The 18,775-nt window shown below is 41.8% G+C and overlaps 1 long non-coding RNA gene across 1 annotated transcript; it reads left to right on the plus strand.

The window, feature by feature from the left end:
- Positions 1 to 2,457: 2,457 nt before the first annotated feature.
- LOC123453634 lies at positions 2,458 to 11,570 on the plus strand. The gene is made up of 3 exons (XR_006632891.1): positions 2,458 to 2,566; positions 7,718 to 7,830; positions 11,330 to 11,570. It is a non-coding gene; the product is annotated as an uncharacterized LOC123453634 (long non-coding RNA).
- The last annotated feature ends 7,205 nt before the right edge of the window (positions 11,571 to 18,775 follow it).

The raw sequence follows: 18,775 nt of genomic DNA on the forward strand, positions 1-18,775 counted from the left end.
ATACTCTGCTACCCCCACCTAAGGAATTACACAAGTGCTGACCTCCAAGGTCATAGGAGACTGGAACCACACTCTGCTACTCCCACCCAAGGACCTGCGCAAATGCTGACCACCAAGGTCATAAACTAATTGGCTTAGAAACTATGGGGTGGCACCAACTGACTGGCTAACACCCTGCAGGGCTCCTAATATTAGAAAATGATTGGTCTAAGGCACAGGCTTTGTTAGAAACCCTATAAAAACTGTCCTGTTCCTGCATTCGGGGCTCTGCAGTCCTCTACCCCTGTGAGGTGTACGACTGTGGGCCCCAGCGCGCTTGGAATAAAATCCTCTTGCAGTTTGCATCAAGACCACTTCTCGTGAGTGAGTGATTTGGGGTGTCGCCTTATCCGGGCAGAGCGTGGGGACCCCCTGCGGGGGTTTTTTCCTACATTACCTAGAGACAGGGGAAGCCTTCGCCTCCAGCAGGTGAATGAATAACACAGAGAATGTTCTAATGTATCCCTCTCTTTCTTTCCTTCCAAGCATGAACTGAGCAAACGCTACATTTAAAAGGCTTGGCATGCTAAATGCCAAGGCTACCAGCACAAGTGAGACAAAATTCACGCACTCTCACGTGCACAGCAGCAAGCAAGACACAGACACATAAAAGCAGTGAGGAGATTCAAAATGCAAGTCACCATTCAAGTTCATCATGGTTTCTGTTCACCCATTCCATAGGCATTACTCAGATAGCTGGGGCACAAAAAGTACACGTGCTCTTTAACCTTAAGGGGTCTCTCGCAGGAGAAACATTCCATTAGCCGATCAATGGTGGCCCAGCGTGGGCACAGCCTGCCTGAGCTGTGAACAGCTGATAGCGGTTCCTTTCTAAAGCAACCCTGCTTGGGCTGAAAACAAGAAGATGAATGTGGCTAGCAACAGTGAGTTTTGGCTAAGACCTGGAGTACACTCCTGCGCTAGGGTGTCGCCCTCCCCCTCTTTCTCTTGTCTTTGCTCCTCGGTCTGCCTCTCCTTTTCAGCTTCTCTCCTTCCTTGTCTTTCTCTTTCTTCTCTCTTTGTCTCTGTCTTGCCTTTTCTCTTTGTCTTTTATTATTATTATTATTATTATTATTATTATTATTATTATTATTTATTTGAGAGCGACAGACACAGAGAGAAAGACAGGTAGAGGGAGAGAGAGAGAATGGGCGCGCCAGGGCTTCCAGCCTCTGCAAACGAACTCCAGACGCGTGCGCCCCCTTGTGCATCTGGCTCACGTGGGACCTGGGGAACCGAGCCTCAAACCGGGGTCCTTAGGCTTCACAGGCAAGCGCTTAACGGCTAAGCCATCTCTCTTAACCACTAATCTATCCCTCCAGCCCTCTCTTTGTCTTTTTGTTTGTCTGCCCCCTCTCTTTGTCTTCCCTGTTTCTTTCTTTCTCTCTTTGCTTGTGTTTCTCCCTTTCTCTGCCTGCTCCCTCTGTCTCTGTCTTCCCTCTGCCTGATGTCACTCTCCTCTCTGCTGCCTCTCTCTCTTGGCTCTTGCTTTGCTTCTTCATCTCTCCCTTTCTCTGACTTTGTTCCTCCTCTGTCTCTGCCTCTCTATCCTCTATTTCTTCTTTTTTTCTTTCTTAAATAATTTTATTTTATTTATTTGAGAGAAAGAAAAAGAAATGAAGGGAGGGAGGGAGCAGAGAGAAGAGAGAGAGAGAATGGGCACACCAGGGCCTCCAGCTACTGCAAATGAACTCCAGGTGCATGTGCCACCTCATGCATGTGGCTTATGTGGGTCCTGGGAAATGAAACCAAGGTCTTTAGGCTTTGCAGGCAAGTGCCGTAACCGTTGAACCATCTCTTAAGCCCCAAGCCATATATATATATTTGGTTTTTTGAGGTAGGATCTCACTCTAGTCCAGGCTGACCTGGAACTCACTATGTAGTCTCACTATGTAGCCTCGAACTCATGGCAATCCACCTACCTCTGCCTCCCAAGTACTGGGATTAAAGGCATGTGCCACCATGCCCGGCTCATAAATATTTTTTTATGCTGTTCTTCAGCCTTCATTAAGTTGCTTTTAAAGAAAAAAGAGGGAGATGGGTGTAGGAGAGAGGCCCACTGTGGGAGCTGGCCTTGAGATGGTCCAACTTGCCCAAGGCAATCACTCTGAAGATGTGGGGCTGAGGCACATGGAAATCAATTCCTGCCCATGGAGGTGATAAGAATGCTTATATTGTTTTTCTGGCAAAGAGGATCCACGTTGCAACTAAATTTTTATTTCAAAACTCGGATGCCTCCCTGGGCCTTCAGGGATGGTTTTCTGGGTTACATTTTGTCTCTGAAGTCAGAATCAGATACACAGCTTCATTTCAGGTTCTCACTCTGCATGTGTCGCTGGACCTCAGGGTCTCACCTGTCTGTCTGATTGAGACTCCTGTAAACTCCTAAGACAGAGGGCTGTTTGCTGTCTTTTGCAGAACTTAATAAATGCCGGCTGTGGGTTTACATCAACACGTCTTTTCACCTTCTCTTCCTGAAACGTGGAACTTCCTGAATGGGACCAGTCACTTGCTAAAACTATCACTGGTATTTACTTTTCTCTGTTTGTTTTTTGCCCTGGGGGGCGGGGGTTGTTCGAGGTTCAAGATAGGGTGTCTTTCTAGTCCTGGCTTACCTGGAATTTATTGTGAGGGCTCAGGATGGCTTCGAACTCATGCAGATCCTCTGACCTTTGCCTCCTGAGTGCTGGGATTAAAGGTGTGCACCACCACACTCAGCCACCTCTGGATGAGTTTTTATAAGAGGAGATCCAGTTGGGACTGCCCAGTGGAAGGCCCTTGGAAGATGAAGGAAGCAGCCACAGGTCAAGGGCAGCAGCTAATTCTGAAGGGCTGCTCCAGATTCCGAAGTTGCAATCCACATAGACCTCACCCCACCCCTTTGAACTTGTCGTGGTGTTCTGTTTGGAAATAGTGTTGTGTTTGAGAATATCCTGGCTAAAAGGACTCACGTCATTACAGCGCTATCATAGCAGCCTTTTCTCTAGAAATATTTAAGACTAAGATGCGCCAACTCGTTTTTGCTAGGCTACATGGTTATGTAATATCACACACCCCAAATTACTTTGAGGTTATCTGTGTTCTTGATGTCTTCACTTTTGACATGCACATCACTTTTAAATTAAATTAAATTAATTTACTTAGTATTTGTGTGTGAGAGAGAAGTAGAGAGAAAGAGGTGGACAGGAAGAGGGCAAGTACGAGCATGCCAGGAACTTCTGCCATTGCAAACGAAGCCCATGCACACACTTTGCTTTGTGCATCCTTCTTTGTGTGAGTATGATAGCATTGAACCCTGGCGATCCGGCCTTGCAAGCAAGCACCTTCAACTGCTGAGTCTCTAGCCTCCGACAGGCACGTCCTGATACTCATTTTCTTTCTCAACAAAAAAAGAGTGTAAACCCCCATAAGACCCCATTTAGCAATACTAAACTCAAACATTCTGAACCCTTCTGACTCCAGTATTGTGTGGGACAGGTACATAAACAGAGCCACACAGGTGTAAAACATCTTCTGCAATATCTACCCCATTGTTACTTGTGTGCTGGGGATGGGGATTGGACTCAAGGGGGATTATTTTTTTATTTTATTTTAAAATAGTTTATTATTTATTTATTTGAGGGAGGGGCAGATAAAGAATGAGCATACCAGAGCCTCTAGCTACTGCAAACAAACTCCAGATGTCTGTGCCACCTTGTGCATCTGGCTTTCCATGGGTACTGGGAAATTGAGCATCGGACCTTAGGCTTTTTAGGCAAGTGTCTTAAACGGTAAGTCATATCACCAGCCCCTTATTTATTTAAAAATATTTATTTATTTATAAGCAAGGGAAAGGCATATATATATATATATATATATATATATATATATATATATATATATGGAGAGAGAGAGAGAGAGAGAGAGAGAGAGAGAGAGAGAGAGAGAGAGAGAGAGAGAGAATGGGCATGCCATGGTCCCTAGCTGCTGCAAACAAACTCCAGACACATGCCTCATCTTGTGCATCTGGCTTCATGTACAGAGGAATTGAACCTGGCTCCTTGGGCTTTGGAGGCAAATGCCTTAATCACTGAGCCATCTCTCCAGCTCAAGGGGGGATTAGTTCTTCAAACTGATATAGGAGACTTCAGGCAAGCCAACCCATACTTAGGGTTCTTGTCCATGTTATTAAAGAATTAAAAACACAGACTCAGGGAAGGCTAAATTATGAATCATGAGACATTTTAGGGAGAGTTAGGATACAGAGAGAAGGCAAGCAGGAAAGCCTAAGACAAAAGAAGTTCTCCCCCTCTCTTCATGTCCTGGCTAGACCTAGAAGACCCCCGTCCCCCACCACATAAGGAGTCAAGCCAGAGGGTCAGAGGAGCCAAGCACTTACTGAAGGGCCAAGGTCCAAGAGAGGGTCACACATGTGCTTCAGGCCTGTTTCTATGGGCCAAGCAACCAAATGGACATAACTTCTTCATCAGACTTAGGTATGTGTCAGGGAGAGACTCGGTTGGAGGTCTCAAAAGGCTGACTAACAAGGGTCAGCCCACAGGTACGCTAAGCTAAGAGAGAAGCGGGAAGCGCCAGTGAGGAGTTTTTGCTTGCTGCCATCTTGGATGCGGCGGGATCAGAAGTGGACACTAGTCCTGCCTGGGCAGGTAAGGTGCTCCTGCGGGCCGGTCCTTAGCTACCTGCCTACCAGGAAGAACAAAAAAGACAAAAAAAAAAAAAAAAAAAGGCGATTTTGCTTCTAATTTGCATCTGGGTATGTCCCGGATCTTGGTGCATGCACGTTGCACAATTTGTCAAAGTCAACATTAATAAATTAAATAGAATTGAAGAAGTAGAGGAATCAATGTAATGTAGTCGTTTAGTTTGTTGGGGATAGTGTTCAGGAACAGCCAGAGGCATGTAAGGAAGGTGGAACCAACTCCAGCGGAGGAGCAGCATGTGTCATGATCTACCTACTCACCTTGAACATCCAGGATGCTCTCCCCACTCTGCAAGTAATCTGTGATTGCTGAAGGGGACCACACTTTCCAATGTGCCTGGAATGAGTATATTTTACACCTGGTGTTCTGCCATGTCAACCTTCACTCAATATACTTATAAATCTAGAGAAATAGTTTCCAAAAATAATTTCCCATATGGTATACAAGTATTGGGTAGGCAGCTAAAAAAATTTAGAGATGTACATTGAAAAAACTCAACACAGCAGGGTTGGATGCATATGAAGAAGATGGTGAAGAGAGAGACTTTGCAAAGGTGAATACCGCTCATGTACTTACAACAGAAAACTCCCAGCATGAAGACTGGTCACCTTACAAATGTTGTCAGAGGCAACTGAATGGTCATTGCCCAGCTTCTTTATAAAAGGGACATGCTGTTCCCTGTACTGTATGATTAAAAAACCCAATGCACCAAGGAATTTTGTGGAAGAGAGGGGTGGAAAGATTGTAAGAGCCACAGGTTGGGCTGTCATGCCCAAAGGCATTGCCTCCTCACCCATCCATAAGCTGACTGCTGCTCCCACAATCCACAACCTCATGGGGGATATCAGCAATCCTAGGGAAGAGGGCCACTGTGGAATGGGGGCAGGGAGGAGGGGAAAGGATGGTACCAACAGATGACATATCTGTACAAAGTATGTTCTTAATAAAAAAAGAATAAATGGGTATAAATTAAAAAAATTACTTGCTCACCCATCATATCTGAAGCTTCCTTTATTCCTATCCCTTTATCCAGCCTTATTTGTCTTATTGTTTATCTCAACCTCAAAATATCTACCTGTGGTAGTTTGAATGTATGTCCCCCAATAGACTCAGGTGTTTTTTAAAACTTGTATCTCCAGTTGCCTGGCTGAAAGAGTTGTCACTGGGGTGGGTCCTGAGGTCCCGCCCTAGGGTGTGTTTGGGGGTGGATCTGGTTTCTAAAACAAAGGTATAAGAGAACAGTCTGAGTTCTGCCTGGATTCCTGCTGTTTTGTTGCCGATTTTGTGCTTGCATGTGGTGCTGTCTGTTTGGCTGTGTCTCTCTTCTAGGACCTGTGAAAGGGGCCAACTTCTTATGCCATTAGGGAACTTCCTCTTCAACTGTCAGGCTGAAATAAACCCTTTCTTCCTGTAAACTGTGTTTGCTTGGAAGTTCATCCCAGCAATGGGGAGCTGACTACAACACTACCTCACAGCAATTGCCAAGGTCATCAACATCAAAGAACATATACAAAGTTGTTACCAAAAAAGTTGCATAAGAACAACATTTGACAACTAGGCTAGGAGTTATGTGTTATTCTGGATGCTTGCTATGGACAGAGAAAAAGAACATTATACCCAGTAGTTAAGATATTGGAAAAACTAAATAAAACCTGAAAAGTAGTTAATATCAACATCTCAGTGGAAGTTGTTAACAGTAGAGAAGGCTGGGTATGAGGAGATTTACTCTACTAATTTTCATACTTTTGTGAAGCAAGAACTAAAATTAAAGTTTATTAAAAAATAAAAAATAGCCGGGCATGGTGGTGCATGCCTTTAATCCTAGCACTTCGGGAGGCAGAGGTAGGAAGATCACCATGAGTTTGAGGCCACCCTGAGATGACATAGTGAATTCCAGGTCAGTCTGGGCTTGAGTGAGACCCTACCTCAAAAAAAAAAAAAAAACCCAAAATAAATAAATAAATAAAATAAAATAATAAAAAATAACCCAATACAAGTTGATAAGTACTTTAGTGGCTGTAGTAGACAGCTTCAGGTTCTCTGAGATGAACTTCCAGACCAGGCACAGTGATGGAGGAAGGGATATTTATTGAAGCTTACAGATCCAGGTGAAGTTCCATAATGCCAGAAGAAGCTGGCCTGCCTTCACAGGACCAAACAGAAACTGCAGCACAAGCCCAAAAGCCAAAAGCCACACAGCACAGCACACTTCAGGAATTCCAGCTAGGCACACTTTGCATATCTTTAGATTGAAATCTCGAACCCACCATCACACCCTAAGATCCACCCAGTGACACCACCTCCAGCCAGGTGGCTGCGGATGCAAGCTACAAACTAATAAAACACTGAATATATTGGGGGCCATCTATTCAAATTTCCACAGTGGCCATAGAAACATTTTTCATTTTAAAAATTCCATTATTGCAATGATAATATGCTGTTTTGACCTTTCAGAATAATATACATGTTTAAATATTTTATTTTAAAAATGTTTTTATTTATTTATTTGCAAGGAGAAGGAGACAGAGAGAAGAGAGACAGACAGAAAGACAGATAGATGGATGGATATATAGTAGATAGATAAATAGATAGATGATAGCTAGGTAGATAGATAGATGATAGATAGATAGATAGATAGATAGATAGATAGATAGATAGACAGAGAATAGGCATACCAGGGTCTCTAGCCATTGCAAACAAATTTCAGATGCATGTGCCAGTTTGTGCATCTGGTTTTATGTGGCTACTAGGCGATCAAACCAGGGTCCTTAGGCTTTATAGGCAAGTACCTTAACTGCTGAGCCATCTCACCAGCCCCATCTTTAAATTTTTTAACTGATCCTACGTTCCACAATGTCCTTGCACCTTGTCTTGACCATTTCCTTCCTCTCTCTCTCTTGCTTTACCACCCCCGCTCTCTCTCACAGGCTGTCACTGCATCCTGTCTGTTTCATCTATCTCTGGCATCTGCCTTGCAGGGAGAAGTTGATACCATGCACTTCCTTTCCTATTAAGCGAGTTACAACAGGAAAACTGCAAGCCTCCAGCCTCAGAGAATTCTGACTTGATGGCTCATGGAAGGAGAACCAAGGTAAACGTCTGTGCTCATATATTTTTTGCCTAAGGTCATAATTTTGTGTGGCACCGTTATGGAAATTGTCTCCTCCCCGGACCCTCAATGTGTAGAAGTTTGACACAGATGAATCGATGAAATGTTCTTATAAAGACATGATAAAATCTGGTTGACTGAGACGAAATTTGCAAAAGGAAAAAGAAAATACTTGAACCAAACTTGCTCTTCAGTAATAGCCTAACCACCCATTTCTATCTGCATTAGCCAGCAGACAAGGCCAATGTTTTATTTTTATTTTTTAATTTTTTAATTTTTTTGGTTTTTTGAGGTAGGGTCTTACTCTGGTTCAGGCTGGCCTGGAATTAACTATGTAGTCTCAGGGTGGCCTCGAACTCTCGGCGATCCTTCTACCTCTACTTCCCGAGTGCTAGGATTAAAGGCGTGCACCACCACGCCTGGCTCCAATGTTTTATTTTGAAGTTGTTATCTATTACAAACATTCTAAAATGCTTCACTTATCAAAGTAATTTTATTTAATTGAGGTTAACTCTTAATACATCCCAGTGAATATTTCTGAGAGGTCCTTGGATCAATCATTGTTTCTGTGAACTTTGAATGCTGAATTTGATTAGTATTGATTGACTCATGTTTCTGATAACAGGTTTTTAATAAAAAGCAAAGTAGGGCCAAATACAAAATGAGAATTGGCTTGCCTTGCTTTTGACATTGGTGTGTAAGTATGACAGTGGACATCCTTTGGCACAATAATGCTGTGCTTATCTTCCAGTATCAATATTTCTGTACCCAGAGGTTATTTCTAGAATGGTATAGATCAGTTCTACCCTGTGTCCCAGAAGCACATGATGCCACTGATCAAAAATTGATATCTACCAATTACAGAAAAGCTTTCAGCCAATGACTGGGAGATTTTTCCACTCTTTGGGTTGAAGTGTTTATTTAATTTCATTTATTTACTTTTGAGTTATCCAAAGTTTTATTTATTTATATATTTGTGTATATATTTATGTGTAGGTAGAGTGAAATAATTGAATCAAGATTATTAACATATCCTTATCATTTCTTTTCTAGTGAGAACATTTAAAATCTATATTCATAGCACTTTTCAAGTATACAGTATGTGTTACTATTCTCAGAAAGAATCAACAAGCTGTCTAAAACATATCTAGAACTCTTTTTCCTTTTGCCTAACTTAAAATTTGAATCCTTTGAAAAATATTTTCTTATTCCCCACACCTTCGCCTGTAGTACCATGTAGAGACAATTCTACCTGCTAGTGCCACGTGTTCAAGTTTTTAAACTACATTATGAGTTTGAGCCTTATTCATTCTACTTCACACATTGACCACATATTTGCAATGACAAGATAAACTTTTTAAAGGCTGAAAAATATTGTATTGCTGATACACATACATGTATTTTTTTCTTTGTGTATTTTAGACCCTTATATTATCTACAAATTATGAATATTGTAAATAATTGTACAATAAACATGGGACTGCTCATCACATTGACATAATATTCTCACTCTCTTTCAATATATATACTTAGGTGAGATTGATAGATCACACAGCAGATCTCTTTCACATTTTTTTCAGGGACTTGCAAATGATTTTCTGTAATATCCATACTAACTTGAATTTCTACTGTTAGTATAAAAATTCCTTTGCCTCTACATCCTGACCAATGCACATCACCTTTTATCTTTTTGATAGTAGCCATCCTGACAGATGTGAGGCAATTATCTCATTATGGTGACTTGACTTTGTGTTTTCTTAGTGACTGGTGATGAACAACTCATTTGGCCTGCACTGTTTTGCATGTTGTGATGGCCATTTGTCTTCCTTTCAGAAATGTCTAATCAGGTCTTTTGCCTTATTATTACTTTTTTTAAAATAATTTTTAAATTTTTATTAACATTTTCCATGATTATAAAAAAATATCCCATGGTAATTCCCTCCCTCTCCACCCCCACATTTTCCCCTTTGAAATTCCATTCTCCATCATATTACCTCCCCATTACAATCATTGTACTTACATATATACAATATCAACCTATTAAGTATCCTCCTCCCTTCCTTTCTCTTCCCTTTATGTCTCCTTTTAAACTTACTGGCTTCTGCTGCCAAGTATTTTCCTTCTCTCACAGAAGCCCAATTATTATTACTTTTTAATATTTTTTTGTTTATTTTTTATTTATTTATTTGAGAGTTACAGACAGAGAGAAAGAGGCAGAGAGAAAGAGAGAGAGAGAGGGAGAAAATGGGCATGCCAGGGCCACCAGCCACTGCAAATGAACTCCAGATGCAAATGCCCCCATGTGCATCTGGCTAACGTGGGTCCTGGGGAATTAAGCCTCAAACCAGGGTCCTTAAGCTTCAAAGGCAAGTGCTTAGCCACTAAGCCACCTCTTTAGCCCTTTTACCTTATTTTTAATAGGGATTTTTTTCTTGCTCTTGTGCTTCTTATGCCATATTTTATTTTTGTGTATTTTTATTTGCAACTTCTATAACTATAGACAATAAACCACAGTAATGCCCCCCACTTTCCCCTTTGCAACTCCACTCTCCATCATAATCTCCCTCAATTTGTCTCTCTTTTATTTTGATATCTTCTTCTCCTTTTATGAGGGTCTTGAGTAGGTAGTGTCAGGCACTGTGAGGTTATAGAAATCCAGGCCATTTTGTGTCTGGAAGAGTGCATTGTAAGGAGTCCTAACCTTCCTTTGGCTCCTACATCCTTTCTTCCACTTCTGCAATAGACTCCAATGCTTGGAGGGTGTGGTAGAGATGTTTCAGTGCTGAACACTCCTCTGTCACTACTTCTTAGCACTACAGTGCCTTTTTTGAGTCATTCTAGTGGTCACTGCCATCTGAAAAGAGAAGCTTCTTTAACTAAAAGTGAGAGTAGCATTAATACATGGGTGTGGACATTAAGAGAAGTGCTTGCTGGGCAGTTTTGGTGAGCACAATACAGACATTTAGCCAGACACCAGCAGAAGTTATACCCTCTAAGACTCATGACCTCTAATGTAATAGATTTTCAGTACCAGTCATATATTCCCTCCCATGGAGCAGGCCTCCAGTCCCATTAGAGAACAGTTGGTTTCTGCTATCACAGACATACCATCATTGTACCCATTGTCTCATTTGGCCTGACTGGCCAAACTTAAGGCTTGCAGTGTCCACTGTTGCTTATTTCCACTGATGAGTTCTCTGTCCCATAGAGCTGCATATAGCATAGCTTTTTTTCCAGCTTTCTGTCAGCTGGTCTCTGAGGAGGAGGGGCCAGCCCAGCCAAATTTGCTCGATAGGGTTAAAATAGGGGGGATGTTCTGAGGAATTATTTCTAATCAACGTGGATGAGACTGGGCCAGACTCTGGGGTCTAGTTTTCCCAGGGAGACAAAGTGGCATCTCGCCTACTATATACATTACACATATATCAAATAGCCTATGAGAAAAGCAATTAAAAAATATTTCTATCTGTGTCTTCTCTAGTTTATTGTTTCCTGAGGGAAGAACTTAATGAAGCTGAATGGAAACTGCCCTATTTGGAAACTATAGCCAGGAACTACACTCCCTTCCTGAATATGCCACCAAGACTACTAAGACATTTAATAAACCATGCTCACGGTCGAAATTTATGTCTTAACCTCTGTGTGACCTACGTGTAGCAAAATTATTTTGACTTAAAAATTTTTGACCCATGCTTTTAGTCTTAACCACATCTTTTCTTCTTAAGTAAGCCTGTCCAGTACCTTTATAATTACCTTATGATTTTAGTTATTAAATAAATCGTCTTTCAAAAAGAAAATGAGCTTGCAACTGTTGCAGTCTGGTTTGTATTGCTGGTAGAAATCACCCAACTAAGAGCAGCTTGTGGGAAAAAGAGGTTTATTTTGGCTTACAGGCTTGAGGGGAAGCTCCACGATGGCAGGGGAAAACGATGGCATGAGCAGAGGGTGGACATCACCCCCTGGGCCAACATCAGGTGGACAACAGCAACAGGAGAGTGTGCCAAACACTGGCAAGGGGAAACTGGCTATAACACCCACAAGCCCACCTCCAACAATACACTGCCTCCAGGAGTCGTTAATTCCCAAATCTCCATCAGCTGGGAACCTCGCATTCAGAACACCTAAGTTTATGGGGGACACCTGAATCAAACCACCATAGCAACTATTTTTTTCTTTCTTAACCACAGTCCCAGATCGAATCATTTAAACAATGTAACTTCCAAAGCCCCAAATCACCTCTACAGCTGCAGCGGGAGCAGTTAGACGTGTGTCCTCTTCCAGCTCCAGATTCGACTTCCTTCAAGTCTGTCATTTCTTTCTCCTGGTCAATAAACTTGCTTCACTCTGACTTGCCCTGAAATCCCTTTCTATAGCATAAGTCAAGAATTCTAAATACATCTGAGCAGTGAAAGCTCATAGCCCACAGTGCTGCCCAACACTTCTAGCAAAACAAACAAGCAAGCAAAAACACAAAAGACAGGAATTAGCAGAGGAGACAGGTTAATTAAAATCTGAGTTTGAGGAAAATAGAATCAGCTTTATGTCTTTTTAAGTTATTTTAATTTTATTTATGTAAGAACGAGAGAGAGAGAATGAGAATGGGCATGCCAGGGTGCCACTGCAAATAAACTCCAGACGTATGTGCCGCCTTGTGCATCTGACTTATGTGGGTACTAGGGTATTGAACCTGGGTCCCTAGCCTTTGCAGGCAAATACCTTAATAACTAAGTTATCTCTTCAGCTCAACTTTATATGTTAAAACTATCATCTTTCAACGAGGGGGCGGGTTCTCAGGATATGTTTTAATTTAACTTAATTTAATTATTTTGGTAGTTTGAGCCTCTAGGGCTTAGTTTTAGCTATTGGTATGTATTCATTGGACATAATGATGAAGGTTTGGGAGGCTTTTTTTTTTTTGAGGTAGGTTTTTGTCCTTTAGCCCAGGCTGTCCTGGAATTCACCGTGTAGTCTCAGGGTGGCCTCAAACTGACTGGGTCCTCCTACCTCTGCCTCTCAAGTGCTGGGCTTAAAGGCTGTGCCATCAAGCCTGGCTAGATTTTTTTTTTTAATTGATGGAAAGTCCTGCTTCTTCCCATGCATGATACTAAAGTCCTTGGTCCTCAGGTCTGTTTTTCAGATCTCTGGCAGTTTACAGGGTGGAATGTTTTTCCATCTTTTTCTTCGAAGGTCAGATTGAAGCAGAGTGGGGGATTGGGAATGTGTTGCCTGTTGAAATATATTAACGTTTCATGTCATTAAGTGTGAGTGGAGGGAAGGAGGTGTTACAGTCAACTGTAGAGGTCGGAGTATCTTGCAAAAGGAAGAGTAGGGGAATGGAGAAAGTGAAGGCAACAGTTCTTTTCTGTTCACTCAGTGCATATCTAGGCTGATCGGAGAGGTAAGCCAGGCCTCCTGGGGAAGCAGCGTGCTTCAGGTGTTCTCCCTTTCATCCTCATATATCCTTTACACATCATAAGCTCACATTTTCATGTGCTCAGATACATTGTTACTAGATTCATGAAATTTACTGACCAAGGCTGAATCATGAGATAGAGATGTGAGTAGACCCATGACTGCTGAGAAGGGTGAATTAGTCTCTCACAAAGGAAAATCTAGGACCAGATGGACTCACTGGTGACTTTCACAAAACATTTAAAATATTTTTATTTATTTACCTAAAAGGAAAGAGAGAGAGAGAGAGATTGAGAGAGAGAGAGAGAAAGATACAAGGACACCAGCCCTTCAGATACATGAACCACTCACTTTTTTTTTTAATTTTGAAAAGGAGAGAGGCACACAGAGAAATGGAGAGAAGAGAGAGAGAGAGAGAGAGAGAGAGAGAGAGAGAGAGAGAGAGAGAGAGAGAGAGAGAGAATTGGCCTGCCAGGGGCCCAGCCACTGAAATTGAACCCCAGAAGCTTGTGCCACCTAGTGGGCCTGTGTAACCTTGGCTTGCCTCACCTTTGTGCATCTGTCTTATGTAGACTCTGGAGAGTTGAACATGTGTCCTTTGGCTTTGCAGGCAGGTGCCTTAGCCTCTAAGCCATCACTCCAGCCCTGCATGTACCACTTTTTGCATCTGGCTTTACATGGGTGCTGGAGAACTGAACCCAGGCTCTCAGGCTTTGCAAGTAAGCTCCTTTAACCAGTAAACCTCCTCTCCAGACCCACAAAACAATTAAAGATGAATTAATATCAATTTTTAAATTTCTTCCAAAAACTCAAGAAGGGGAAACATTTAGAGGCTTATTATCCCAATGCCAATGGCATGGACAAACAGAGACAATAAGAAAACTTCCTAATGAACGTAGCTTTGATGATCATCAGTAAAATGCTATGTGGCTAGGGAGATGGCTTGGTGGTTACAGGTGCTTGTTTACAAAGCCTGCTGGTCTGTTGGCCAGATACAAAATGTTGTGCATGCATCCAGCATTCATTTGTAGTAGCAAGATATCTTGGTGTGCCCCATCTCCCACACACATGTAAATAAGTAAACAAAAAAGTATTCCTAAGCTAAATTCATGAGCTTATTATAAGCATCATTATTATGATCAAATAGGTTTCCCCTGAGATGCAAGGATGTTTCAACATTCAAGAATTACTTAAAATGATAAAACATATTGACAAAATAGAGAATAAAATACATGATAATCTCAATAGCTTTAGACAAAATCCTACCTTTTTCATGATAAAAAATTAAAAAATAAAAAACTTAAAAAATAGTTATTCTATAAGGAATGTATTACTACAAAATAAAGGCCATATTTGACAAAGCTTATATGAAATTTAATGATGAAATATCAGCTTTGTGTTTCTTTTTCAAAAATATTTTGTCTTGGGCTGAAGAGATGGCTTAGCGGTTAAGTGCTTGCCTGTGAAGCCTAAGGACCCCGGTTCGAGGCTCGGTTCCCCAGGTCCCATGTTAGCCAGATGCACAAGGGGGCGCACGCGTCTGGAGTTCGTTTGCAGAGGCTGGAAGCCCTGGCGCGCCCATTCTCTCTCTCTCCCTCTATCTGTCTTTCTCTCTGTGTCTGTCGCTCTCAAATAAATAAATAAAAAATTAAAAAAAATATTTTATCTATTTATTTATGAGAGAGAAATAGAGAGAGAGAAGCAGACAGAAAAAAAATGGGGTGCCAGAGCCTCTAGCCACTGCAAATGAACTCTAGATTCATGTGCCACCTGTGCATCTAGATGATGTGGATTCTAGGGAATAGAGCCTGAATACTTAAGCTTTGTAGGAAAGCATTTTAACTTCTAATCCATCTCTCCAGTCCAAAATTGTGTTTCTTTTAGGATCAGAAACAATTTAAGGATGTCCACTCATACCATTTCTATTGCATCCAAATGGAAAGGAAACTAAAATTTCTCTGTTTATTTATTTATTTTTTTATTTGAGAGTGACAGACACAGAGAGAAAGACAGATAGAGGGAGAGAGAGAATGGGCGCGCCAGGGCTTCCAGCCTCTGCAAACGAACTCCAGACACGTGAGCCCCCTTGTGCATCTGGCTAACGTGGGACCTGGGGAACCAAGCCTCCAACCGGGGTCCGTAGGCTTCACAGGCGAGCGCTTAACTGCTAAGCCATCTCTCCAGCCCAAATTTCTCTGTTTAAGGTTACAACGTTATACCCACAAAATCCTAAAAACTCTATCAAAACATTGGTAGAACTAATAAATTAGTTTGATATAGGTTCAGTGATGCAGGGTTAGAGTCCTGGAAGGGATTAGATGTCCATAATGATGCTAGTGAAATCCAACTTTGGATCCTTGTGCAAGTTATCAAAAAATCAAAAATGGCTGGGCGTGGTGGCACACGCCTTTAATCCCAGCACTTGGGAGGCACAGGTAGGAGGATCACTGCGAGTTCGAGGTCACCCTGAGACTACAGAGTGAATTCCAGGTCAGCCTGGTCTAGAATGAGACCTTACCTCGAAAAACAAAACAAAAAATAACATCAAAAATGTTAACACAGATAAAGGTAAGTTATGTGACTTATGTGAATGATGACTTATGTGAATTATGTGACTTTTAGGGAGAGTTAGGAGGAAAAGCAAAGTAGGAAAGCCAAAGCCAAAAGAAATTCTCCCCTCTCCTAGCTGAGAAGAGGAAACCAAGAAACTCTTCCTCACATAGACAAAGTTCTCTATGTTCAGGAAAAAAGTCTCTTGGGAAGGGGCTCACACACATGTGGAAAGCAAAGCAGGAAAGCCTACAAAATCCAACAGTCTCCTTCCCAGCAAAGCCAGGGACAGAGAAGGCCCCCCCCACCTAGGGAGTCAAAGGGCTCCAGGAAAGGGGCAGGTGACCACAAGAGATCAGAAGAGCTAAGAGGATCGAAGAGAGATTTTACACATGGATTAGACCCATTTATATGACTCAAACATGCAATTCAAATGAACTCTTCACAAGACTCATGTGTGTAAGACAGAGAGACCTGATTGGTTGGTAGGTTAAGAGGGTGACTCAGGAAGGGCCAGTCCACATGTGTGCTAAACTGGGGAAGAGCTGTGAAAGCAGAGAGCTGTTTTTGTTCACAACCAACTTGGATAAAACTGGATTAGACGTGGGTGCTCTGTTCTTGTCTTGAACAAGTAAGATGGGATTGGGATGCATGTTCCCATGGCCTTGTCCCTAGCTGACTGTCTACCAGGAAAAAAAAAAAAAAAAAAAAAGCACTATCCTTCTCCTAAACTGTATCATAGAACATAAAATCTGCATGAAATCAACAGCATTTCTATACCTTGCTAATAAATTATGCAAAAAAGAAATTAAGAAAACAATTCATTTTATAACAGCAAAATAAAATTTAAACATACAGCAAATTTCAACAAAGGAGCAGATGTGCCATATACTGGAAAGTATAAAACAAATGAAACAAACTTGAGAAGATATAAATACATAGAAAGGTATCTTGCATGCTTGGATTGGAAGCATAACCATCCCTTACATGCTCATATTATTGAAAATGATGTATGAATTCAATATAATGGTTATCAAGATTTCAGTGACATTCTTTACATAACTAGAAAACATCCCTAAAGTTCAAAGGGAAACAAGAAAGGTCCTCAAACAACCAGAAATTTTTAGTGTAAATGAAATTAAAGGCATCACACTATCTGAATTCAAAATATCTTATTAGCATATAACAGTTCAGGTCAGCATGAGGGCAGCATAAAAACAGATGAATTGGCCAAAGGAGCAGAGTTCAGTAAGCCTGGAAGTAAATCTACACATACATGGTCCAAGGGCGTTTGGCAAAAGTGCCAAGAACAAGATGGTGCTGGGAAAATTGGATATTCACATGCAGATGAATGAAACTGGACTCATCTCACTGTGCTTAAATCAACTCAAACTGGATTCGAGATTTAAGAGTGAGAAACTGCAAACACACTGAAAGACATCAATAGGAGAAAAGCTGCTATGACATCAATCTTGGCAGAGATATTTTGGATTTATTCTTAAAAGAATTGTCAATTCTTCTTCTTTTTTTTTTTTAAAGTATTGAACCAAGACTGGAAAAGCTTTTACACAGCAAAGGGGCTGATCACAGAATGAGGAGATGGCCTGTGACCTGGGAATGTTTCTATATACCCCACAGCTCCCAAGTCCCCAGGGTGGGATAATTTCAAGCAGATGTCTTACATCATTGTGCTGAGTTAAACTACAATCACCATGATAGAAGAGTTAGCAAAGCAACTCGTCAGAGTTGCCTTTTTTTTTCAGTGTCAGAAGCTGAAAGGTCCCACTTAGATTTCTCTTAGAAATAAAAGCCCAATTGTCAGAGCTTCAAGGTTGATGCCACCAGACAGCCTTCAACTACTAGATCCCTTTAGGGGTTACCTCAGCTGGAAAGACACACCTCTCCAAAACCATTCCCCTGTCATAGTGTAGGTTGAATCCAAAGAATGACTGCATCAAAACATAGAAAAGTTAATCAGGCATGGTGGTACACACCTTTAATTCCAGCACTTGGGAGACAGAGGTAGTAGGATCTCCATGAGTTCCAGCCCACCCTGAGACTAAAATTCCAGGTCAGCCTAGGCTATAGCAAAACCCCACCTTGAGCCCCCTTGCCAAAAACACTTAGAAAACTTTTGACTCCTACAGTCCAATTTGGGACAGGTATTGGGAACTCAGTTCCAGAGTGGCTGGGCTGAGGTTTCTTCCTGAAAACACTGCAGTCTGGTGTTCTGTCCAATTCTGCTTGTGAGTGTAGGCCTCAAGGACATTCCCGAGCTTACCTCCAGCATGCTTCCACAGGGCCTGAGCATTCATGGACTGATTAATTGCTTCTCTTCTACCCCTAAATTTATATGATGAAACCCTAAACCATAACGTGATGGTATTCAGAGACAGAGCCTTTGAGGGGTGATCAGGTCATGAGGATGAACCCTTATGATCAAATTAGTGCACTGTCAGAGTGTTTGACGCCTCTTCCTTCTCCACCATGTGAGGATGTAATGAAAGGAGGGACCTCACTGGACACTGAATGTGATGAGTCCTGATTTGGGACTTCCTTGCTCTTTTGAGAAATAAGCTTTTATTGTTTAAGATATCTAGTCTGTGATCTTTCATTATAGCAGCCTGAGCCTGTTATGACACCGATAGATGGCACTTCCCTGTAATCACCTTTCTATTCCCTGGTGGACAAACCCTCTATCTCCACAAGTATTTACTTGCACTAAAATTCTTGTTTCACTTTTGCTTGTACAGAAATTGCTAGTGCAAATTGTTCCAGGGATCAGACTTTCAGGATGGAATTAAAAATATGAGATTCTTGGGCTGGAGACATGGCTTGGTGGTTGGGCGCTTGCCTGGGAAGCCTAAGGACCCCAGTTCGAGGCTCAACTCCCCAGGACCCACATTAGCCAGATGCACAAGGGGGCGCACGCGTCTGGAGTTCGTTTGCAGTGGCTGGAGGCCCT

Source organism: Jaculus jaculus, chromosome 12 (genome assembly GCF_020740685.1).
Source record: "Jaculus jaculus isolate mJacJac1 chromosome 12, mJacJac1.mat.Y.cur, whole genome shotgun sequence".
Taxonomy (NCBI): Eukaryota; Metazoa; Chordata; class Mammalia; order Rodentia; family Dipodidae; genus Jaculus; species Jaculus jaculus.